The sequence below is a fragment of the Theobroma cacao genome, chromosome 8 (assembly GCF_053813885.1).
Source record: "Theobroma cacao isolate CCN51 chromosome 8, ASM5381388v1, whole genome shotgun sequence".
In the NCBI taxonomy this organism is placed as follows: domain Eukaryota; kingdom Viridiplantae; phylum Streptophyta; class Magnoliopsida; order Malvales; family Malvaceae; genus Theobroma; species Theobroma cacao.
The window spans coordinates 9740429-9767605 of record NC_142646.1 but is presented as its reverse complement, the minus strand read 5'-3'; the positions used below and the strand labels follow the sequence as shown (position 1 = coordinate 9767605).

The 27177-nt window shown below is 32.2% G+C and overlaps 2 long non-coding RNA genes across 2 annotated transcripts in view; both read left to right on the top strand.

Moving 5' to 3' along the window:
* Positions 1-27177, top strand: part of LOC148761174 (uncharacterized) — an 87862-nt gene that overhangs the window by 51317 nt on the left and 9368 nt on the right. The gene's annotated exons all lie outside the window — the stretch shown is intronic.
* Positions 3206-5701, top strand: LOC148761175 (uncharacterized). Its single transcript, XR_016028005.1, has 3 exons — positions 3206-3491; positions 4148-4221; positions 5093-5701. It is a non-coding gene; the product is annotated as an uncharacterized LOC148761175 (long non-coding RNA).

Genomic DNA, 27177 nt, shown 5'->3' with positions numbered 1-27177 from the left:
AGTTAGATATGTTAATGGGTTAGTAGTAGAGTATGATGAAGATCCTTTGCTATTGGACTATTCTATCTACTGTCAAGGATTTAGGTTATGATTTAGGGAAAGCAATGAAAGTTTGCTATTTTAAAGATAGTAAGTCATTGAACACGGGCTTGAAGTTGTTAGGTGATTATAGCAATGATGCAAAATTGGTTGATCAATTAAGGAAAAGGAGGACTTTAGATATTTATGTAGAACAATTGGACTGTGTTAATGACATGAACTTACCTATTGCACTTCTTGATTCAATTGAAGTTGGTGAAAGTATAAATGAGCTTGATGAAGATGTTGTTGTGACTGGTACTAAAAGTAATGATGATAATGGATCGCCCACACCTTCATTAGAGGATTTCAATAGTGTCACGATCCAAAACTCCCATGAAACCCGTGACAATTGCCGCTAAGCCTCGACAGATATTCTTCCCCCGAATGCCTTTCAAGACCTCGCAAGGTTTTTGTACCAGTTTTTCCATTCCTATCTCTTTTTTGAATAATAAAATAAAATAAAAATATTAATTAAAATAATCTATTTTAATGTAAAACAATATATATATATTTTTGAAACATCAAAAATTAATTTTCTGCACATAAAAACAAAATAAATTTATATATACTGTAATATAGAAAACTGGAGTATGCAATTTAAAGTACAATGACCCGTAGGCCCCAAATAACTGAGAAGGTTTAAGTCTATAACCTTGCTTTCTAGGATGCAACTTCGAAATTTACTTCTCGATGCAATTGATAGTCTACTGCCTATTCTGAGCTTGAAAAATGTATAGGAAGAAGGGGTGAGATTATAAAATCTCAGTGAGTAGACAGACATCATCAAAATAATCTAAAACCGAGTAATAGGAGACAATTAAAATAATTCATCCCAACCCATATAAATAATTGGATTTCATCCAATTACTCAACATGGCTTATGTACTTTTCAAAAACTTGGCCCTTGTCAAAAATCCATTCTCGGGGATACCCCGCGAAGGCATCTTACCGAGACCGCCAAGGCTATTTATTGACACACACACAAACACATTTCACCTTTGACAACACAGTCGTTCCTCGGCGTTGGCTGAGTCCCAGTTTCACGTGGTGGCCAGCGTGAAGTGTACTCAAATCCTACTTAGGGAGTTATCCTACGTGCCTTTCCAATCGAGGTAAGCTCAATAATTGGGAACCGTGCCCTTCTAATTAGGTTGGCCCACGGAACCCCCGTCACTGTAGTGCCCACTTTATAATCCACCAACCAATAAAATCACAATAGTATGACATGGCTCACTTAACACATTCAAGGCAAATCAAAGCAGTTCACATATTCTTTAAATCATAAATATAACCAGTCATACCCACATTTATTATAAGCCATTTAATGTAAAATCATGGATAGCCAACACAATCATAGTATAGGTCTTTAATTACTCTATTTTTGAAATCATTATTAAATTTTCAAAAATTTTATAAAATCTCATTTTCCCATAAAACACAATAATTTTCCAATTAAACCATTTTTTCATAAAATCACACAATTAAATAATTCTACTCTAGATAATTAAGATGATAGTAAGTTTACTCACTATACTAGGAGTAGATATACTCCTATTCTCGGTCCTCGGGTGTAGTCTTTTACCCGTATCACATAGCTCACCACCTATTCACAATACATGACACAAAAAATTCAATAATTTGTGTCAAATCAATATATATTATTTCAGGCTCTTATCCATGCGTATGCACTATATAGGTTGTGAAATGTTTGGACAATCACTTAATCACAGTGTCCGACCTAACTCGCCTATACACAGTGTAAATTTCTAAAATCTCCAATTCAACTCCAATTCCATCCATTTCAATTTCAATTATCCAATTATATCCACAATACCTCAATGACTGTGAATGTGGTGCAATTTATTAGTTCGGACCATAAATTACGCTTTTACCCCTAGTGCGTAAAAATTTCAATTTTTTTGCACCAAAAATTCTCATTAAATTTCCAACCTCATAATTCATCATTTTTCCATCTAATTCTCTTAAAATAAAGTCAACTTCATCCTCACACACCATTGGCTAGATTCGGCCTAGAGAAATTCATGGAGAAAATGAATATTTTTCTTGTTGTTTTACTCATAAACATGCTAAACTAACACTAAACACTAACATAGTTCAAAATCAAATTAATCTAACAATTTTCTCTCTCTAAACCTGAAATACCCCATACTTTGATATAGTGATAAATAAAGTTGATCGAATGCAAATTGAGGTCAATTAAAATGTTTAGAAGTGATAAAAGACGAAAGGAGTAGTTTAGGATAAAATATTTCGCAAGTGAGAAAATAATAATAATTTTATCGGAGGAGAATTTGCGAGATAAAAGGCGATTTGGAAGTCAAGTGAGGCATAATAAGGTATTTTGGGTACCAAGGAGACAAGATAAAATTTTTAGAATAAAATAATGTTTTATTAATAAAATAATATTAAAATATTAATATTTAGCCGGATGTCGAAATCAGTCATGAAGAAGGATCATATGGTTGAACCAAGTGGGGGAGAAGATGACAAGCCCGACTCTATAAAAATATTTGTTATGACATACATGTGATGGATAGCATGTTTGCATGCTAAGAGAGTCCCAAAAAAAAAAAATTTACAAAAGTCGGTATTTTACCTAGAGGTACAACAAAGTTGATTTAAACCTCGAACTAGATCAAATAGAGAATTTATGATGAAATTAAGAATTTTAAACTCACAGAATGGTTTATTATGGTAATTTGAAGTTCGAGGATCAATTTGAAGACAAACCGAACTTTTCGCTATCTAGGGGCAAAATGGTCATTTGCCAGCTAAGGACAAAATGGAAATTTTTAGAAAATATTTTTGGCCCCATTTGACTTATTGGAGTAAGATTTGAGGTTTAGAAGTGAAAAATTTTAATTTCGGTATAATTTGGAGAAAAAGGGTAAAATGGTAATTTTGCCATCCGGAATCTAAAATTTAATTTTTGAAAGGATTTTGATCAAATTTAATTATTTGGAGTGTGAAATGAGTATGAGGAGTGCAAATTATGCATTATGGCAAATTTTCAATTTTTGGGGCAAAAATGTAATTTTTGAAAAGTTCGGGGGTAAAAGTGTAATTTTGAAAAATTTGCTCCACCAAAAATTTGGAAAAATCTGGAAATTTCACTTAAGACTTGGATAAGTCAAAGGGAATGCATGGTGGAAAAAGTAGGACAAATGGATGGCTAGAAAAAAAAATGAATTAATAAAATATTTAAAATATGAATAAAATAATATTATTTCATTAAACAATAAAAAAGGCATAAAAAAAATCAGCCCACCCATTCTTCTCCTTCAACATTCGGCCAAGCAAGAAACAAGAGAGAGAAAGGAGAAAATAAAACCCTAGCTAAGAAATTTAAAGGGAAAATAGGTGGAAATTCAAAAATCAAGTGAAAAAAGGTAATATTTCTTAAATTTGTCTTGTGCTTTACCTTTCCCATGCATTTTCCATCATTTTTCATGGTTGAATCATGTGATTTGAGGATGATTTGAATTCTGGTCATATGGGTTTAGAGAGAGAAAGTTGTTAGATAAATTTGATTTTGAGCTATGTTAGTGTTTAGTGTTAGTTTAGCATGTTTATGAGTAAAACAACAAGAAAAATATTTATCTTCTCCATGAATTTCCCTAGGCCGAATCTAGCCAATGGTATGTGAGGATGAGGTTGACTTTATTTTAAGAGAATTGGGTGGAAAAATGATGAATTATGAGGTTGAAAATTAAATGGGAATTTTCGGTGCAATAAATTGAAATTTTTACCCACTAGGGGTAAAAGCGTAATTTATAGTCCGGATTGATAAATTGGACCAAATTCACAGTCATTGAGGTATTGTGGATATAATTGGATAATTGAAATTGAAATGGATGGAATTGGAGTCGAATTGGGGATTTTAGGAATTTACACCGTGTATAGGCGAGTTAGGTCGGACACCGCAATTAAGCGATTGTCTAGACATTTCAAATCCTATCTAGTGCATATGCATGGGTAAGAGCCTGAAATAATTTATGATAAATTGACACAATTTATTGAATTTTGTGTCATGGATTATGGATAGGTGGTGACTCAATTGTTTCGGGTAAGAGACTGCACCCGAGGGCGGATAATAGGAGTATTTCTACTCATAATACTGTGAGTAAACTTATTATCGTCTTAATTATCTAGAGTAGTTTTATACAATTGTGTGATTTTATAAAAAAATGAGTTTAAGTGGTAAATTGCTATGTTTTAAGAGAAATTGTGATTTTATAAAATGATTTTATAAATTTTCTGAAAAATCGAGTATTGGTTTTGAAAATAGAGTAATTGGAGACTGCTTGCTTGTGTTGTAAATTTATGGTTTTAAATTGAATGGCTTATGACAATATATGAGCATGAATGGCTAAATTGATTTTGGTGTCAGAATTATTTGTATTGTGTATTCAGCCTTGAGAGGCTAGATTGTGATAAATTGCCATGCCATGCTAGAATGAATTTTATTGAATTGGTGGAGTATATATTAATTATTTACTGCAGAGGGGGTTTCGTGGACCAGCCTATTAGAGGGGCACGATAAACTCCATTATATTATTACCTCGAACGGAGAGGCGCGTAGGGTATCTCCTGGGGTAAAGCTTAGGGTTCACTTCACGCTAAACCACCACGTGAAGGGGAACTCAGCCAACGCCAAGGAACGGCTGTATTTTTCTCAAACTAAAAATATATTTTAAGTGTATATGAAATTTTAACAGCCTTGGCGGACTCGGTTGGATGCCCTGCGCAAGGTATCACTGAGTATGAGTTTTGGCACGAGCCAAAGTTTTAAGAAATTCATAAGCCAAATTGATTACTCGATTTATATGGATTGATTTTATTTGGTTGAAATGAACTGAAAGGTAATGAAATTACAGTATGATGACTTGTTTTAATTGTCTCCATTTACTCGGCTTTAGATACTTTAGATGGTATCTGTTTACTCACTAGGATTATAAAATCTCACCCCTTCTTCCTATACATTTTTCAGGCTCAGGACAGTTTGTAAATAGTCGAGTAAGATGAGAACTAAGCTCGAAACTGCATTATAGAAAGTAAGAGTTCACAGTCTTACATCCTCTTGGTCAATTGGAGCCCACGTGTCAGTGCAGATCAAAACTTATATTTTGGTTATTTGTATTTCTATTCATACAATTTTTATTTTACTTTCATGTGCGAAAAATTATTTACGAATATTTCTATAAAAATTTATTTTATAAGAAAATAGAATATCTTATTTATTATTTTTGAATAGTACTAGTTGTCAACAATTTGCTTTCAAATGAACGTTTTAGATACTTAATTGTTTTTAAATCATTAAATATATATTTTCTGCTTACCTACTACATTTTTAGCAAGTTTTGAGATTTTTGAAGAAAAATTACGAAAATACCCTGTCAGCCAGAAAATAATATTTTATTGTTCTTATTTAAAAATGACTTATGATTTTTTTGAAATGCGAGATTTAATAACTGTTGCTCACCGGGGAGATGCGAAAGTTGATGCTAAGCCTTGCGAGGTTTCAATCGACATTCGGGGTGAAGAATGTCTGTCGAGGCCTCGCGGCGGTTGTCACGGGCCGATGGGGAGTTCCGGGTTGTGACAAAACCCATATGATCAGATTTGAATCCATCATCAAAACACATAATTTAACCATGAAAAATAAGGAGAAATGCATGGAAATGATAAATCTTAAGCTAAGCTAGAAAAATCATACCTTTAAACACTTGATTCCTTGAAAAATTACACTTTTTCTTTGAATTTTCTCACTCTAGGGTTTGTTCTTATTTCTCTCTCTCTCCTGCTGGTTTTGGCTGACCCTCCCAATGAAGAATTCTGAAATTTTCAAGCCTTTTAATAGGCTTAATAAAATATTATTAGTTTATTTACCTTTTGAATATTTTATTATTTTATTTTTTCTAGCCATCTTTTTGACTTTCTTTTTCTACCACTCAATCCTCTTCACTTATCCATGTCTTCCATGAAATTTCTAGACTTTTCCAAAGTTTTGGTGGAGTAAATTTTTAAAAATTACACTTTTACCCTCGTAAAGTGAAAAATTACATTTTTACCCTAAAAACTGAAAAATTGCCCGTAGACATATTTTTCATCCCTTATACTCATACCATTCTCCAATTTGTCAAATGTGATCTAAATTCTCTCAAAATCTCAAATTTTATCCACTGGTGGAAAAATTACGATTTTGCCCCTAGATAGTGAAAATTCTAGTTTGACTCCAAATTGATCTTCGAACTCCGAATTACCATTTTGAGTCATCTCTGAACTGTGAAACTCTTAATTTCATCTTAAAATTCTTATTTGAACTAGTTCGAGGCTTAATCGACTCAATGGTACCATTAGGGGTAATATCGTCTTTTAACGATTTCTCGAACTTCCTAAATATACAAACATTCTATCGAGCATGTGAATGACATTATAATTATTTTACAAAGCAGGGTTTGACAAATAGTGATTTGCAAGGAGTTAATGTGAAAGCTATTGAACATGACAAAAATATTGATAAAGGAGTTAATGAAGTGAATGCAAGTGGTGGCTATAGCAAATGATGCTGGAATTGATTTAAGTGAAGATTTTGAAGATAGGTTGGTGGATGTGAAATGGTTTGCTAATGAAGATACAGATGAAAATGAAAAATTGGAAATTGCTACGGAAAATTTGAGAGTATGTGAGTAAGAGGAAGACTAATTATGGACATAGGGTTACTGAAAAATTGGAAAACTCTAGGAACTTTAGTACTAAGTGGGAGGTTGAGTGGAATGGGGGGGCAAACATGAAGTTTATTGGGATAATTTATTAACATAAGAGAGGGAGAGTTACATTGTAATGTTGCAACAACATTCATGTACATGTAGAAGGTGGGACATAAGTGGAGTACCTTGTTAGCATGCTATGAGTGCAATTATGTACGATGGTTCAAATCCTCTTGATTATATATATTCATGGTGTTAGGAATTTTGAGATTATAGTGCCCTAGAAAGCAAGTATATTCTCATGTTTAATTCTATTTAATTTATTTGTAATGAAAGTACAATTTGATAATAAGACAAAGAGTTTGTTTAAGTAAGCATTCATTATTTAGTTTTTAAAGTACCATGATTCTATTGAGATATTAAAATATATTTGTATGAAGAGTCATACATAGGAGATATGCATTTTAATTGAATCTAAAAATTGTTCACAGCCATATAATAAAGCTGGTCATTATATTGTGTTAAGGTTGTAATGTCCAGATTACTTCAAACGAAATGAATGTGATTCACTTCAAGGGAATGATGAGTCTCAAATCAACGAAATGGTTGACTTCGCGTAATGACACTGTAACATGAATTAGAATCATGTGACAATCAAATTTAAGTTTAACCGTTACTTAAATCTTGATCTCACACTTAAGTATTTATTTATAGTAAAACCGAAATCCTGATGGATAGTGGACTCGTGTTAATTTCCTTATAATCTTTGATTTACCATGAGCATGATCATCATAAAGCGTTGACCTAGATTTTGTATTTTGAGATTATAATCAAGATGAACATCTAGGAACATATATACAAATAATGGAGTTCATAACATTAACATCACTTTTAACGATTTTAGGATGATTGGTGATTAATTTGGGCCTAGTGGATGGACGAATTAGCTCTCATCACATCTAGATACTCAAAATATTAGATCTAGAGTATTAATCACTAGTTGAATGAAATTTGAGACTAGAGGACAAAATTGAAATAAAGGGCAAAATGATAATTTTACCTTTTGTTATTAGATGATTGTGAGGGTTCACAATACAAGGTTTGCAATTGGATAACTAATAATTAATATCAAATATTGAATTGTTTCTTGTAATTATAGTTAATCTGTAACACCCGACCCTAAATTATCTGTGATATATCATTCACATGCTTTGGATAGCATGTTTGTATATTGAATTGCCCCGAAAAACAAGTTAAATGACTATATTACCCCTAATGGTACGGTTCAGTCAAATAAGTCTTGAACTAGTTTAAACAGAGAATCGAGGATGAATTTGAGAAAACTAAAACTCATGGGTTGATTTAAAATGAGGATTCAGAGTTTGATGTCCGATATGGAGTTAATCCGAACTTTAAGTATTTTAGGGGCAAAATGGTCATTTGCCACTTGGGGACAAAATAGAAATTTTGAGAAAAGATTTTTTTTGGCCCCATTTAACTTATTGGAGTATGATTTGAGTATTGGAGTATAATTTGAGGGTTTGGCAGTGAAAAAGTTTAATTCTGGTGATTTCTGGAGTGTAAGGGTAAAATGGTAATTTTTTCACCCGCGGACAAAATTTGAGATTTTGAGAGAATTTAGATCACATTTGATAAATTGGAGAATGATATGAGTATAAGGGATGAAAAATATGTCTATGGGCAATTTTTCAGTTTTTGGGGCAAAATGTAATTTTTGACTTTTACGGGGGTAAAAGTGTAAATTTTAAAAATTACTCCACCAAGACTTTGGATAAGTCTGAGAATTTTATCTAAGCTATGGATATGTGGGACAAGTGTATGGTGAAAATTTGGAAATAAATGGATGGCTAGAATTTAAGGAATTAATAAAACAAAAAAAATGAATAAAATAATATTATATTATTTTAGCCTTTAAAAATGTCAAAATTCCAGAATTCTCATCTTCTTCAGCTGTCCAAACCAGGAGAGAAAAAGGGGGAAAAGAAATAAAAACCCTAGCTGAAAATTTTGGGGAAAATCAAGAGAAATCAAGAAATCAAGCATTAAAAAGGTAAATTTCATTGATTTTCCTTGTGCTTTTCACTACCCATGCATTTTTTTCTCATTTCCATGCAAAATTAGAAAGTGGGTATGGACACCCATGCTGGCCAAACCTCCATGGATGAGTTTTGAGCTTGAGTTTTGGTTGATTTTAATTGAATTAAGTGATTTTAGTTAGGTTATATTGAAATATAGCAAAAATAAGCTAGAGAAATAATTTTCTCCCATTGAAACCCATTATGCTGATCTTGATGTTTATTTGAGGAATTATGATGAATAATGATGAATTATGAGTCTAGAAAAATAATGAGAATTTTCGGAGCAAAAATATGAATTTCTACCCACTAGGGGTATTTTCGTAATTTACTATCGGGACTGATAATTTGCAGCACACTGAGGAACATTAAGTCAATTTGGGTGCAATTGAGGTATAGAAATTGAAAAAAATTAATTTGGAGTTTAAACGGACGCGTATATCGATTTATCGGGTAAAAGATCGAAATAGGCTAACATCTCGTTTAGGCAAAATTTAGACATTTTGCACTTCATATCATGCATTAGTAGTATAAATTAGTTTATTTTGGTTTAGTACCAAAGTAGTAAACCTCTTAATTGTACAATTTGTCAAGGTGACGAATCCTCTAGCAAGGGCAAAGAAATCGCACTCGAGGAGTAATAGTTGGAGTACCCAAATTTAGTTTTCAGAAACTGTGAGTAAACTTATTATCATCTTAATTATCTAAATTAGTTTTATACAATTGTGTGATTTTGTGGAAAATGGGTTTAAATGGTAAATTGTTATGTTTTAAGAGAAATTGTGATTTTATAAAATTTCTGGAAAATCGAATACTGGTTTTGAAAATAGAGTAATTGGAGACTGCCTGCTTGTATTGTAAATTTATGGTTTTAAATTGAATGGCTTATGACAATAAATGAGCATGAATGGCTAAATTGATTTTGGTGTTAGAATTATTTGTACTGTGTATTTAGCCTTGAGAGGCTAGGTTGCGATAAATTATCATTTCATGCAGAAAAAGATTTTATAAATCAGGTGGTAGATAAAAGATTAGCTACTGCAGTAGTGGGGGGTTCCGTGGGCCAGCCTATTAGAGGGGCACGGTAAACTCTTTTATATTCTCACCTCGGTCGTAGAAGCGCGTAGCGTATCTCCTGAGGTGGGCTTTTTGAGTGCATTTCACGTGGACCATCGCGTGAGAGTGAGACTCAGCCAACGCCAAGGAACAACTATGTTTCAAAATAAAAATATGATTTATGCGAAATATGATTTATGCGGAATATGAATTTTTAACAACCTTGGCGGACTCGGTTGGATACCCCTGGTCCAGGTGTCACCGAGTACAGGATTTGGCATGAGCCAAGTTTTGAGTAATTCACGAGCCATGGTGATTATTTGGTTGAAATGAATATTCGTGATGTGAAAAATTTACTGAAGTTAATTATTTTTTAATTGTCTCCATTTACTCGCCTTTAGATAGTTTAGATGGTGTCTGTTTACTCACTGGGATTTTATAATCTCACCACCCTCAATTCCCCACATTTCAAGTTCGGGATAGTCGGTAGATAGTCGATTGCATCAAGGACTTCAGTTAGCCGTGCATTGTCAAAATTATAGGTTCATTGACTCGCATCTTATTGGTTAGTTGGGGGCTCACGTGTCATTGTAAAAGTAATTTTATATTTTCGTTATCTGATTTAAAATATGTATGAACATATTTAGCTTTTACACCATGTTTTTGGCGAGTTTCGATATTATCGAAAAAAAATGATAAAAATGCCCTTGTGAGCTAGAAAATAATATTTTATTGTTTTGATTTGGAAACGACTTATGATTTCTTGAAATGTAAGATTTAATAACTGTCGCTCATCGGGGAGATGTGGAAGCTGATGCTAAGCCTTGCGGGGTTCCGATCGGCATTCGGGATAATGAGTGCCTATCGGGACGTCGCGACAGTTGTCACGGGCTCGATGGGAGTTCCGGGTCGTGACATAATCTAAGAGTGTAACCATGAATCTATGATTGAGTGATTTCATGATTAATAAGCTTAAATTATTTTTAATGAGATTAAGAATAATTATAAGTTTATTGGAGCTCGAAATATCTATGTTTGAATAGATTCCCCACTTAGCTTCGTGGAATTTAGCTTGTTTAAGTTGGAATGCATGTTTTAATTTGATTAATTAAATTATGTACAAAAATGACAGCTTTAACATTTTTTTCTTAATTTAGACAATAAAACATGTTTGATCTTTATGTAGACAAGAAAATATGTTTGTCTTAATTTAAGACAAGAAAAACATTTTTTGTTTTAATCTAGATAAGAAAACATATTTGTCTCAATTTAGACAAGATAAAATATTTTTGTCTCAATTTAGACATGTCAAACCCTGTTCTATAAAACAATTACGACGTCATTTACATGCTCAATCGAATGTTTGCATATTTAGGAAGTTCAAGAAATCGCTAATAGACAATATTACCTCTAATGGTACCATTAAGTCGATTAAGCCTCGAACTAGTTCAAATAGGAATTTTAAGGTGAAATTAAGAGTTTCACAGTTCAGGGATCACTAAAAATGGTAATTCGAGGTTCGAGGATCAATTCGGAGTCAAATCGGAATTTTCACTATCTAAGGGCAAAATGGTCATTTGCCACCTAGAGACAAAATGGAAATTTTTAGAAAAGATTTTTTTTGGCCCCATTTAACTTTTTGGGGTATAATTTGAGGGTTTGACAGTGAAAAAGTTTAATTCCGGTGATTTCTGGAGTGTAGGGGTAAAATCGTAATTTTTCCACCTATAGACAAAATTTGAGATTTTGAGAGAATTTAGATCACATTTGACAAATTGGAGAATGGTATGAGTATAAGGGATGAAAAATATGTCTATGGGTAATTTTTCAATTTTTGGGGTAAAAATGTAATTTTTGACTTTTACGGGGGTAAAAGTGTAAATTTCAAAAATTACTCCACCAAGACTTTGGATAAGTCTGAGAATTTTATCTAAGCTATGGATATATGGGACAAGTGCATGGTGAAAATTTGGAAACAAATGGATGGCTAGAATTTAAGGAATTAATAAAACAAAAAAATGAATAAAATAATATTATATTATTTTAGCCTTTAAAGAGGCCAAAATTTCAAGAATTCTCATCTTCTTCAAGCTGTCCAAACCAGGAGAAAAAAGAGGGAAAAGAAATAAGAACCCTAGCTGAAAAATTTGGAGAAAATCAAGAGAAATCAAGAAATCAAGCATTAAAAAGGTAAATTTCATTGATTTTCTTTGTGATTTTCACTACCCATGCATTTTTTCTCATTTCCATGCAAAATTAGAAAGTGGGTATGGACACCCATGCTGGCCAAACCTCCATGGATGAGTTTTGAGCTTGAGTTTTGGTTGATTTTAATTGAATTAAGTGATTTTAGTTAGGTTATATTGAAATATAGCAAAAATAAGCTAGAGAAATAATTTTCTCCCATTGAAACCCATTATGTCGAATTTTCTAGGAGAATATTGGCTGCTGATCTTGATGTTTATTTGAGGAATTATGATAAATAATGATGAATTATGAGCCTAGAAAAATAATGAGAATTTTCGGAGTAAAAATATGAATTTTTACCCACTAGGGGTATTTTTGTAATTTACTGTCAGGATTGATAATTTGCACCACACTGAAGGACATTAAGTCAATTTGGGTGCAATTGAGGTATAGAAACTGAAAAAAATTAATTTGGAGTTTAAACGGATGCGTATATCGATTTATCGGTTAAAAGACCAAAATAGGCTAACACTGCGTTTAGGCAAAATTTAGACATTTTGCACTTCATATCATGCATTAGTAGTATAAATTAGTTTATTTTGATTTAGTACCAAAGTAGTAAACCTCTTAATTGTGCAATTTGTCAAGATGGCGAATCCTCTAGCAAGGATAAAGAAATTGCACTCGATGAGTAATAGTTGGAGTACCTAAATTTAGTTTTCGAAAACTGTGAGTGAACTTATTATCGTCTTAATTATCTAGAGTAGTTTTATACAATTGTGTGATTTTATGAAAAATGGGTTTAAATGGTAAATTGCTATGTTTTAGGAGAAATTGTGATTTTATAAAATGATTTTATAAATTTTCTGAAAAATTGTATACTGGTTTTGAAAATAGAGTAATTGGAGACTGCCTGCTTGTGTTGTAAATTTATGGTTTTAAATTAAATGGCTTGTGATAAATTGGCATGATTGGCTGAATTTATACTTGTGTTGAAAAATATGAATTGTCTGTTTTGCCTTGATAAATTGGTTAGTAATGTAATTGCCATGCTATGCCCTTAAGATTTGATCAATTGGTGGATTAAAGATTAGCTACTGCAGTGGTGGGGGGTTCCGTGGACCAGCCTATTAGAGGGGCATGGTAAACTCCTTTATATTCTCACCTCGGTCGTAGAGGCGCATAGGGTATCTCCTGAGGTGGGCTTTTTGAGTGCACTTCACGTTAACCACCACGTGAGAGTGAGACTCAGCCAACGCCAAGGAACGACTGTGATGTTCAACGAAAAATGTGTTTTATACGAAATATGAATTTTTAACAGCCTTGGCGGTCTCAGTGGGATACCTTGATGAAGGTATCCGCGAGAATGATTTTGACAGGAGCTAAGTTTTGTGAGATATATAAGTCATGTTGATTAATTGAGTAAACTGAATATTCATGTTATGAAACATATATTGGAAAAGAATATTTTAATTCGTCTCTATTTACTCGCCTTTAGATAATTTAGATGGTGTTTGTTTACTCATTGGGATTTTATAATCTCACCACCCTCAATTCCCCACATTTCAGGCTCGTGATAGCCGATTGCATCAAGGACTTTAGTTAGCCTTGCATCGACAAAATTGTAGGTTCACAGACTCGCATCTTATTGGTTAGTTGGGGGCCCACGTGTCATTCTAAAAGTAATTTTATACTTTAGTTATTTGATTTAAAGTATGTATGAACATATTTAGCTTTTACACCATGTTTTTGGCGGGTTTTGGTGTTTTCGAAGAAAAATGACGAAAATGCCCCTGTGAGCCAAAAAATAATATTTTATTGTTTTGATTTGGAAACGACTTATGATTTCTTGAAATACGAGATTTAATAATTGTCGCTCACCGGGGAGATGCGGAAGCTGATACGAGAGCCTTGCGAGGTTTCGATTGGCATTCGGGGTGAAAAATATCTGTCGAGGTTTCGCGGCGGTTGTCATGGGCCCGATGGGGAGTTCCGAGGCGTGACAAGACAAGAGTTGTCTTAAATTAAGATAATGCTATGAGGATTCTTGTAAAATGAATCTAGACATCCATGTTGATAAAAAGACACTCCATGTTTGACTATCACCTTTTTATTTATTATTAATTTTTTTAAATAAAGAAGGATAATAATAAATTAAGAGTTATTATTCAATAAGGAATTTTATTTTATCAAGAACTCTAAATGATAATTAAAGAATTAAATTATTTATTCTTTAATTTTAATTTTGATAATTATGTAGCATACTTGATGCTTCCATAACTCTAAATGGATGGTCAAGATTGATTCAAAGGTATTTGATATTGATTAAACCTTTGAGGCAAGAGTTTTAATAAAAAGAAAAGAGATTGAAAGAAAAGAAATATATGTACTTTTTCTTGAAAATGTTTCAGCCGTCATTTTTTTCCTCCTCTTCCTCCAAACTTTGTTGTATCTTTCTTACTCTCTCCTATTCTTGGCTAAATTTTTTGAAAGAAAAGTAGCCATTAATTTAAGAAAGGAAAGAGAGACAAAATCGGTTGCCATCGTAATCTAGCATTCCATACCTTATCAACTTAAGGTTCAAGTTGAAAGCATTCTTGAAGAATAACTGGTAAATTTGTTTAGTCGAGAAATTATTCATCAGTATGGTGGTGTCCGAAAATAAAAATCTTAAAATAAAAGGTATGTTTTTTCTTAGTTAATAAGTTCTTATTTTTTTTAGGATGTGATTATGTTACATGCAATAAGAATGATGTGTGTTTCCGCTTGTGTAATTGGATTGCTTACTTCCTTTATAAAAGAAATTTTTGAAATCCATGCTTTACACAATCACATTAATCTACTAAGATCCAACTCCAACACATGGTATAAAAGGGAAATGTATTTGTGTGCATATAAAAATATGTTGAACCCAGTAAAAGGAATGATGTTTTTTGCCTAAAAGCATATATGGTCCTATTTTGCCACCTTTGATAAAGAGGATGCTTGGTAGGCTTTCCACGAAAAGAAAAAGGGAAGCACTTAAAGGAAATAGTAGAACCAGACTTTCAAGGATTGGGAGGAAGATGACATGTGCTTATTGTCTTCAAGAATGTCACAACAAACTAGGATGTCTAAGGAGAAACAAAATTTGTAAGACTATTATTTCATTGTATTTGTGTAGGCCTTTCTTTGTAATTATATAATACATATATTAATTTGTTAACTTTCTTTTTTGCAGACCACTTCTAATAATTCAATGCCTCAAAATAGGAGAACAAAAGCAACAACACACAAAAAGAACTGTCATGACCCGACACTCCCATCGAGCCCATGACAACCGCCGCGACGTCTCGATCGACATTCATTACCTGGAATGTCAACCGGAACCCCGCAAGGCTTTAATATTAGCTTCTCATTTCCTCTGTGGGTAACTGTTGCCAAATACCACATTCTAAAAGATTTTAAACTGTTTCCAACTTAAACAAATAAAATAATAATTTTCGTCTCACAGTGGTATTTTTTTGTCATTTATCCCAAAAATCTCAAAATCAGTTAAAAATATAGTATGTAAGTGGAAAACACATATTTCATAATCAAAAATAATTTTGGATGTCTAAAACATTCGTTTAAAATGGAATTATGACTGTTAGAATAAAATAAAAGTATTAAATAAAATATTCAATTTTCACATAAAACAATATTTTAAGAACACTGCATAAATAATTTTTATAGTGTAAAAGCAAAATAAATTCCTACATACCGTAATGCAGATAACCAAAGTATAGAATTAATTTACACTGACACGTGGACCCATGAATGACCAAAAGTATCAAAAGAAATGAACTTATAATTTTTGGATGTGGCAAGTTCAACTGTAATCCTCGCCGATATCAGTTATCTACAATCTATTCTGAGCCTGAAATGGGTGGAAAGGAGGGTGGTGAGATTATAAAATCCCAATGAGTAAACAAACATCACTCAAAATATCTAAAGTCGAGTAAAATGAGACTATTAAAACATTTCATCAAACTGTAATTTATCATCTTTCAACTTATTTCAACCAAATGAAATCAATTTATTTAAAGCAAGTAATTAGTATGGCTTATGAATTTCTTAAAAAGCTTGGCTCATGCCAAAAATTATTATCATACTCAGTTATTTGGGATACCTTGGCCGAGGGCTATCCTAACTGAGTCTACCAAGGCTATTAGAAAGTCATGTTTTTATTTTGAAAACATAGCCGTTCCTTGACATTGGCCAAGTTCCCCTTCACGTGGTGGTTTGGCGTGAAGTGAACTCTAAAAGTTATACCTCGGGAGTTACCCTACTCGCCTCTCCAACCGAGGTAAAAATATAACAGGATTCTGTGCCCCTCTAATAGGCTAGTCCACAAAACCCAGCCCACTGTAGCAGGTCAAACCCACCATACAATAAAATTTTGACAGCATGACAGGGATAATATATTACTACCCAACCTGCAAGGGTAAAATAAAGCAATTCAACAATTCATAAAAAATACAGCCCAGCCAGTCATGCCAATATAATAACATAAGCCATTAATTCAATTTTAAATTTACAACATATCAGTGGTCTCCAATTACTCTATTTTCAAAATCGTTATTTTGTTTCAAGACAATTTATAAAATATTTTCATTTAAACTCATTTTGTTTACAAAACATAAAAATTTACCATTTTAACTCATTTTCATAAAATTCACCAAAATCGAATAAAAACATACTTTAGATAATTAAAGTGATGGTAAGGTTACTCACAGTGTCTAGAGTAGGGATTTTCGAAATACTTAGACTACTGGTCCTCGGGTGCAATTTTCTTGCCTTTATCGGAGGACTCACCACCTTGACACAGTACAAAATCGAGAAATTCACCACATTGGTACTAAATTGAAATTAAACTAATTTAGACTACTAATGCTTGATATGGAATGCCAAAATGTCTAAATTTTGCCTAAACGCGGTGTTAGCCTATTTCGATCTTTTACCCGATAAATCGATATACGCGTTTGTTTAAACTCCAAATTAATTTTATTTTAGTTTCTATACCTCAATTGCACCCAAATTGACTTAATGTCCCTCAGTGTGGTGCAAATTATCAGTGTCGACAATAAATTACGAAAATACCCCTAGTGGGTAAAAATTCATATTTTTGCTCTGAAAATTCTCATTATTTTTCTAGGCTCATAATTCCTCAAGTAAACATCAAGATCAGCAGCCAATATTCCCCTAGAAAATTCGGCATAATGGGTTTCAATGGGAGAAAATTATATCTCTAGCTTATTTTTGCTATATTTCAATATAAACTAACTAAAATCACTTAATTCAATTAAAATCAACCAAAACTCAAGTTCAAAACTCATCCATGGAGGTTTGGCCAGCATGGGTGTCCATACCCACTTTCTAATTTTGCATGGAAATGAGAAAAAAATGCATGGGTAGTGAAAATCACAAGGAAAATCAATGAAATTTACCTTTTTAATGCTTGATTTCTTGATTTCTCTTGATTTTCCCAAAATTTTTCAAGTAGGGTTCTTATTTCTTTTCCCTCTTTTCTCTACTGGTTTGGACGGCTGAAGAAGATGAGAATTCTGGAATTTTGACCTTTTGAAAGGCTAAAATAATATAATATTATTTTATTTAATTTTTTAATGTTTTATTAATTCCTTAAATTCTAGCCATCCATTTGTTTCCAAATTTTCACCATACGCTTGTCCCACATATCCATAGCTTAGATAAAATTCTCAGACTTATCCAAAGTCTTGGTGGAGTAATTTTTTAAAATTTACAGTTTTGCCCCTATAAAAGTCAAAAATTACATTTTTGCCCAAAAAACTGAAAAATTTCCCATAGACATATTTTTCATCCCTTATACTCATATCATTCTCCAATTTGTCAAATTTGATCTCAATTCTCTCAAAATCTCAAAATTTGTCCGCGGGTGGTAAAATTACGATTTTACCCCTACACTCTAGAAATCACCGGATTAAACTTTTTCACTGCCAAGCCCTCAAATTATACTCCAATAAGTCAAATGGGGCCAAAAAAATATTTTCTAAAAATTTCCATTGTCTCCCTAGGTGGCAAATGACCATTTTACCCTTGGACAGTGAAAATTTGGGTTTGACTGCAAATTGATCCTCGAACTCCAAATCACTATATTAAACCATTATAGGACTTTAATATTCTTAATTTTATTTTAAATTCTCTATTTGATCTAGTTTGAAGCTTAAATTAACTTAATTGTATCATTTGGTACATTGTCGTCTTTTAACGATTTTTCTTTCTGGGCTTTCTAGGTATGCAAGCATATTATCAATCATATGAATGACATGACAAGTATTTTATAAGGTCGGGCTTGACAAGAACACTTTGCTATCGGTAGTAATATTAATTCCATAAGTAAAAATTATAACAAGGTAAATAAATGTCAATTTTTCAGTTTTATATGTTATTATATTTGTACTATTATTAAGAAAGAAATCTGATACATGGGATTTAGAATATCATATGTTGGCTTTGGTTTTTTTCATATTTGGTGTTTTTTTTATTTGTTTTTTGATATAAAGTTCATTTGTTGTGTTTTAATTTTGCAAAAAAATGGTAACTCTTCAAGACGATACAAGAATAAGGGGAAAGCATGGCTACATCAAGAAGGGATTGGTTTATACCAAGACCCTGAGACTGGAATAGCTATACTCAATGTAAGTAAATAATTACTTCATTTATTTTTTTTCAATATAATATTTTGGTAAAAAACTATTTTTTATTAAAAAGGCCTAAAAGACCTAGTGAAATGATTATTGGAAGAAAAGTCATGAGGTCTAATTCATGTATTACTACAAATCAATTGCTAGTAAGTATTAGGATTATATTTGCTTATTTTTGTAGTATTGTACTGACCATTTTGAATCTCTCATATCATTACCATTTTTCTTCTCAAGCACAAAGAAAGAAACAAATTGATAAAAAAACATAAGGAAGCAAATGTGGCATCAACACTAATCTCAACCCTAGAAAGTGTTGCAACTAAAACCAAGAAAGGGAAAGAAAAAGTTTGATAAGGAGAATGTTATCACCAAATGCATTGATATTGTTATGTTTTTAATTTTCAATGTTTTCAAACTTGAAAATTATAGATTTTTGTTTTTTTGGTATCACATCAATGTAGCTGATGAAAATTTCTTTGGTTTTTGTTTTAACGTTCTTAGGGAAACACTTGTAACTTAATTATATTTGCAAAAGTTTACTCAATTGTTTCTTTTTCATAATTTAATGATGGTTTGAATTTTCTATGAAAGAAAAATGAGGGAGAAAATAAAACAAAGTCTAGGCAACTAACATCAACTAAAAGTTAATAAAAAGTACATAAAAAATGAGCAAAAGAAGAAAACATTTTTTTTCAGCCAATAAAACGTCTATATAACAACTTGAGATCACAATTTTTAATATAAAAATAAAAGAAGAAATGGAAAACTTAGTAAAGGTACTTTACCCCATAGTTTCCCATAGGTTTAGCAAATATGATCCCCACATGGCACTACCTAGATATCATCTGATAAAGGAATCTCAACAATCAGACATGACACTTGCTCATTTTAAAGAGACATAAAATCTCTTCAAGGGTCATGAGTTAAAATAAATTTGAAAGAACTGGAGACGTACATTACAATTCATTATATCCAAGTGGAGATGTTCCCACTAGAGCACCAAGAAAAAAGCATTGGCTTTTTTAAGTTTATGGCAAACTCCCACCATTTGTGTATGTGTTGTATCTACAATCTCTTTAGCTATATACAACCTTAAGAACTACAGGTCGTTATTGTAATTTTATAGCAATATAATTCACATCTAAGTCTTTGATAACTAAAATTTTACTTCGTATACAAATAATTGGCGTTCATAATAATATAGAAAGTATTGATTGTGCGTAAAATAAAAAAAGAAGAAAAAGGTTAATGTCATCCAAAGACCATGCAAAGTATGTGCCTTTATTAGTTTAGGTCAAGACAAGAATTATAATATATACCTTTTCACCTCTAGTTGACCTAATCTTGCTATCAATAGCTGGGCTATAAACTCTCAAAAACTTAACAGACAAGCTAAACTTGCTACCATTTATATATTCCAATTCTACCTTTTTTTTTTTTAAAGACAACTGTAAGACTTTCATTACAGAAATAAAAAAAGACAGCATTAGACTTCTATCTTACTACTCCAATTAAGAAGAAAAATAATGTACTAGCAATTCTGCAGGATCAAGTTCCTAGAAGCCTCACAAGCTACCATTTTTCTCGTCGGTTAGCTAGAAAAAAACAATATGATAAGAAAATTTAAGTTGATCCACTCGAGGGATTTCCACTATAACATTAGATTGTCGCTTTGCATTGGCCTTGAAAATAGAATTGAAGCCATCCATATGCTCCAAAACTAGAACCTTTATGCACCTATCATTTGCCTCCATAACTTGCACTACGTCTTATTCACAGTTATCCAAGTCAAAACATTTAATTTTAAGAGTCCAGGTCCTATACAATGCCCAGATCTCACCTTTTCTAGGCAAGATGGCATATTCATCCGTCCTATCAAGAAATTCAACATTTAACTTATGAGAAAAGGTATCAATGGAGGTGTAGTAGTCCTGGGAACCATCCTTTTTAATCAAAAAAGAAAAACCACCCTTTCTAATCCTAAATCTTCGATAGACAGATGGTATATTTCACCTCTACCTGAACAAGGTTCAACCTGACAGGTGTGAATTCTAGTATGATGATAGAGCAAAAAAAAGCTACAAGCATGTATCACATAAATTTTACACAATCATTGCCGTGAAAACAACGATTAGATAATATTTCTTTCTAATGAATCATTATAGGTTTCTTTATCTCAATTATACAAATTCAATGAAACATCTATAGAATTTACCTATTTATCCATGAAACTTAAAAACAAACTAATCTTTTTTTTTTGAATAGCAAGAACGCTTTCATTAAGATGAAGAGACATAAAACCCCTTTCTATTCTTTGCCTGTTTATAACAATTAATAAGACAAAAAGCAACATTCTACCTTTTGACTATTGTTGAATCAAATTAAAAAGTAAAATAGTAAAATCACGATGGGTGGTAAATTTTATCCATCACCTTAAATAGAGTGATAAATTTGGATCTTATCATGCCTTAAAACCTTGCCAAGACAGGCATCCTTGACAAAGAATAATATTTGTCCTAGGTTGGGTGCAAACATAGGGTTTTTTTTGAGAAGTCTCCATCTCCATTCCTAAATGAAACAAGTTTTAATTCCAACCATATGATGACTTTGAAATTTTTAGCTAACTTTACAAGTTGAGAACAAATGCCACCTTTGGAAGTAACACCATTGCTTAACTGCGAAAACCTTCCGAGCAATTTAAAAATGAACTGAAAACAAAAAATGCAAAAGAAAACATATTTTACTATCAATCATCTTATAATAAAAGTTAAAATTGTTACATAACAAATACTAATAAAGCTTTCAGATCAAATCAACAATAGAAAATTATCATTTTCTATTTTCATTGTAGATATATTAACTCCCAGATGAAACAAAGGTCTAATATGTGGAAGTAGTTCCCAAAATCTACTTGCAACTAAGCAATTAATATAAATCCAAGAACCAAACACTAACGTACTTTGCAAGAGATAACCAAGGCTGACTGCCCCAAACACAATTAAAGAAATCATTGGAAGCCGATATGTCACGACCCGGAACTCTCCTCGAGCCCGTGACAACCGCTGCGATGCCCTTATCGACACTCATTACCCAGAATGTCAACCGGAACCCCGCAAGGCTTTAATATCAGCTTATCATTTCCCTTGTGAGTAACTGTTGCCAATTACCATGTTCTAAAAGATTTTAAACTGTTTTCAACTTAAAACAAATAAACTAATAATTTTCGTCTCACAGGGGTATTTTGGTCATTTTTTTCAAAAATTTTGAAATTGGCTAAAATGTAATATACAAGTACAAAACACATAATTCATAATCAAAATGAGTTTAAAAGTCTAAAATCTTCATTTAAAACGAAATTATGCTTATTTGGATATAATAGAAAAATAAAAAAAATATTAAGTAAAATATTCTATTTTCTTATAAAACAATATTTTTAGAATACTGCGTAAATAATTTTTTCACAGCGTAAAAGCAAAATAAATTCCTATATACAGTAGTACAGATAACTGGAGTATGAAATTTAATTTACAGTAACAATTAGGACCCCCGAATATTCAAAAGTAAAGAGGACTGTGAACCTACAGTTTGGAAAATGCAATTCCAATGGTAGTCCTCGATGCGATCAGCTATCTACAGTCTATTCTGAGCCTGAAATAGATGGAAAGGAGGGTGATGAGATTATAAAATCCCAGTGAGTAAACAAATACCATCTAAAATATCTAAAGTCGAGTAAATGGAGATAGATAAAATAAATCATCATACTTTAATTTATCATCCTTCAACTCATTTCAACCAAATAAAATTCAATTCATTTAAATCGAGTAATCAACATGGCTTATGAATTTCTTAAAACTTGGCTCATGCCAAAAATTATTCTCTTACTCAGTTATCAGGGATACCTTGGTCGAGGGCTATCCCAAATCGAGTCCGCCAAGGCTATTAAAAAGTTATATACTCATAAATCATATTTTTTATTTAGAAAATATAGCCGTTCCTTAGCGTTGACCGAGTTCCCCCTCACGTGGTGGTTTGGCAGGAAATGAACTCTAAAAGTTATACATCGGGAGTTACCCTACTCGCCTCTCCAACCGAGGTAAAATATGTCAGGATTCCATGCCCCTCTAATAGGCTAGTCCACAGAACCCAGCCCACTACAGCAAGCAATACCCACCATACAATAAAATTTTGACAGCATGACAAGGTTAATTTAATACTACCCAGCCTGCAAATGTAAAATAGAACAATTCATACAGTTCACAAAAATCACAACCCAGCCAGTCATGCCAACACATTAACTTAAGCCATTTATTCAAATCATAAATTTACAACATATTAGTGGTCTCCAATTACTCTATTTTTCAAAATTATTATTCAATTTCAAGACAATTTATAAAATCATTTCGTTTAAACACATTTTGTTTATAAAACATAAAGATTTGCCATTTAAACTCATTTTCTATAAAATCATAAAATCGGATAAAAACCACTTTAGATAATTAAGACGATAGTAAGGTTACTCACTATTTCAGGAGTCGAATTTCTATAGTACTCCAACTATCGATCCTCGGGTACAATTTCCTTGCCCTTGTCGGAGGACTCACCACCTTGACACAATACAAAATCGAGAAACTTACTACATTGGTACTAAATCAAAATTAAACTAATTTAGACTAATACATGATATGGAATGCAAAATGTCCGATTAATCGCTTAAATGTGATATTCGACCTAAGTCATACTATACTCGATCTAATCAGCTAAAATCTCCAATTTAACTCCAAATCAATTCTTCTCACTTTCTACACTCCAATTATACCTAAATTACCTCAGTGACTGTGAATGAGATTCAATTTATCAGTCCCGGGTCAATAATTACACATGTCTATACGTTGAGCAAAAATTCAGATTTTCACACCAAAATTTCCCATTTAATTTCTAACCTCACCAAACATCAAATATCACCAAAATATCATGAAATATCATCAATTTCAGCCTCAATATTCTCCCTAGAAAATTCGGCCTCTTATGCGTAATGGGAGAAAATGAATTTTTCTTGTTGGCTTTTCTTGCTACACATCACTAACTAACTAAAAACACTAACATAACTTGAAATCAAATCAATCCAACATCATTCTCTCTCCACACCCATTTGGCCAGCCATGAATTCACCTTGAAAACATGAAATTTAACCATGGAAAATAAGGAGAAATGCATGGGAAAGGTAGATCACAAGTCAAAATCAAGAAATTTTACCTTTGATTGCTTGATTACTTGAAATCCACCAATTTTCCCTTGAATTTTCCCACATAGGGTTCTTGTTCTCCTTTTCTTCCTCTGTTCTTCCTTTTGTTTTCCTTTGGCCGGCCATATGAAGAAAATGGGTTGATTTTGTGCTAAATTTAAAGTTAAATAATAAATGGTTATAAACTTGACACATGTCACTTTATTATTGGTCCATGTGTTATTTCTTAACTATTAAGCTTTCTCTCTCCACCATATAAATTCCTTCAATTATCTATGATAATATTGGGTAAAATCTATGTACTGAACAAGTGTTGGGTTTGTAAAATTACAATTTTGCCCCTGAGGTGGCAAAATTATCATTTTATCCCTATGCTCCGAAAAATATCGAGATTATAACTTTTCACTTCTCAACCTCAAATCATACTCTAATAAGTCAAATGTGATCAAAATCTTTCAAAAAATTTCTCATTTTGTCCTCGAGTGGCAAAATTACCATTTTGTCCCTGGATAGTGAAATTTTCGATTTGACTTCAAATTAATCCTCGAACTCCAAATCACCATTTTAAATCATTCCTGGACTGTAAAATTTTCAATTTCACACTATAATCTCTATTTGATCTAATTCGAGACTTAAATCAATTTTGTTGTACCTATAGGTACAATACCGATTTTTATAAATTTTTCGAGACTCTCCTAGCTTGCAAACATGCTATCCATCACATGTATGTCCTGTCAAGCATGTTATAAGGTCGGGCTTTACACGATATCTGATAAATGGACACTTCCTACTCCACCTTTTAAAGGCTGAAGTTGAACTCTAAACCTTAGCAATGTTAGCGTCATATTACTAGTTTTTCTAGGCTTACCCATTTTTCCGTCAATGGATGTCATTAACAAGGGACTTTCATAGCTGTTTTTCAAGTAAATGTAATTGAATGAGAACAATTTTTACTCATAGAAGAAGAAAATCTCTTTTGTTTCAAAAAAAAAAAAAAGCTTACGTTTTTGGGTGTTATAAGAAAGAAGCTTTTTGGGTGCTTTAAGAGAGAGGTTTTTGAGGAGTGGAGTTTTTGTGAGAATGTGGATCCTTCAAATCGCCCTTTACCTTACCAAAAATGGCATTTATATACTTGAAGCCCCATAACACAAATGCAAATTTGGAGGGGAGGGAAAGGGTAAGGCCCAAAATGATGGGCCAAGTAAGCATTTTTGCCACGTCAGTATGTACCATGTCGACATTATGCCACGTCAACATAATCATGCCACGTCAATACAAAATCAACACCACGTTAGCTGGAAATGCCACGTCAATTTAGTCAAAGTGCCATATCAGTATACTTAACGATTAGAGAGTTAAAGACAAAAATTAACAAATTGACAAAGTACAAGGACTCGATTAACACCAATTATTGTATAGGGATTAAGTTTATACTTTTTGTGGAGTATTGGGACTACTTGATTAATTTAATTTAAAAATAATTAAAAATAATAATAAATAGGTTAATAGAATTAAAAAATAAAGTAAATATATTTTTATTTATTTCTTTTTTTAATAGAAAATATAAATACTCTATCTGTCACTACCCGAAACTCCTATCGGGCCCATGACAACCGTCGCGATGTCTCGATAGGCACTCGTTACCCTGAATGCTGATGGAAACCCCGCAAGGCTTAGCATCAGCTTCCGTATCTCCCCGGTGAGCGATAGTTATTAAATCTTGCATTTCAAGAAATCATAAGTCGTTTCCAAATCAAAATAATAAAATATTATTTTCTAGCTCACAAGGGCATTTTCGTCATTTTTCTTCAAAAATATCAAAACCCGTCAAAAACATGGTGTAAAAGATAAATATGTTCATACATACTTTATGAAATACCCCATACTTTGATATGGTGATAAATAAAGTTGATCAAATGCAAATTGAGGTCAATTAAAATGTTTAGAAGTGATAAAAGACGAAAGGAGTAGTTTAGGATAAAATGTTTCGTAAGTGAGAAAATAATAATAAAATAATAATAATTTTATCGGAGGAGAATTTATGAGATAAAAGGCGATTTGGAAGTCAAGTGAGGCATAATAAGGTATTTTTGGTACCAAGGAGACAAGATAAAATTTTTAGAATAAAATAATATTTTATTAATAAAATAATATTAAAATATTAATATTTAGTCGGATGTCGAAGTCAATCAAGAAGGAGGATCATATGGTTGATCCAAGTGGGGGAGAAGATGACAAGCCCGACTCTACAGAAATATTTGTGATGACATACATGTGGTGGATAGCATGTTTACATGCTAAGAGAGTCTTGAAAAATTTACAAAAGTCGGTATTGTACCTAGAGGTACAATAAAGTTGATTTAAGCCTCGAACTAGATCAAATAGAGAATTTACAATGAAATTAAGAATTTTAAAGTCCCAGAATGGGTTAATATGGTGATTCGGAGTTCGAGGATCAATTTGGAGTCAAACTGGAATTTTCGCTATCTAGGGGTAAAATGGTCATTTGCCACCTGGGGACAAAATGGAAATTTTTAGAAAATATTTTTGGCCCCATTTCACTTATTGGAGTAAGATTTGAGGTTTAGAAGTGAAAAATTTTAATTTCGGTATAATTTGGAGAAAAAGGGTAAAATGGTAATTTTACCATTCGGAATCGAAAATTTAATTTTTTGAAAGGATTTTGATAAAATTTAATTATTTGGAGTGTGAAATGAGTATGAGGAGTGAAAATTATGCATTATGGAAAATTTTCAATTTTTGGGGTAAAAATGTAATTTTTGAAAAGTTCGGGGGCAAAAGTGTAATTTTGAAAAATTTGCTCCACCAAAACTTTGGAAAAATCTGGAAATTTCACTTAAGACTTGGATAAGTCAAAGGGAATGCATGGTGAAAAAAATAGGACAAGTGGATGGCTAGAAAAAAAAATGAATTAATAAAATATTTAAAATATGAATAAAATAATATTATTTCATTAAACAATAAAAAGGCATAAAAAAAAATCAGCCCACCCATTCTTCTTCTTCAACATTTGGCCAAGCAAGAAACAAGAGAGAGAAAGGAGAAAACAAAACCCTAGA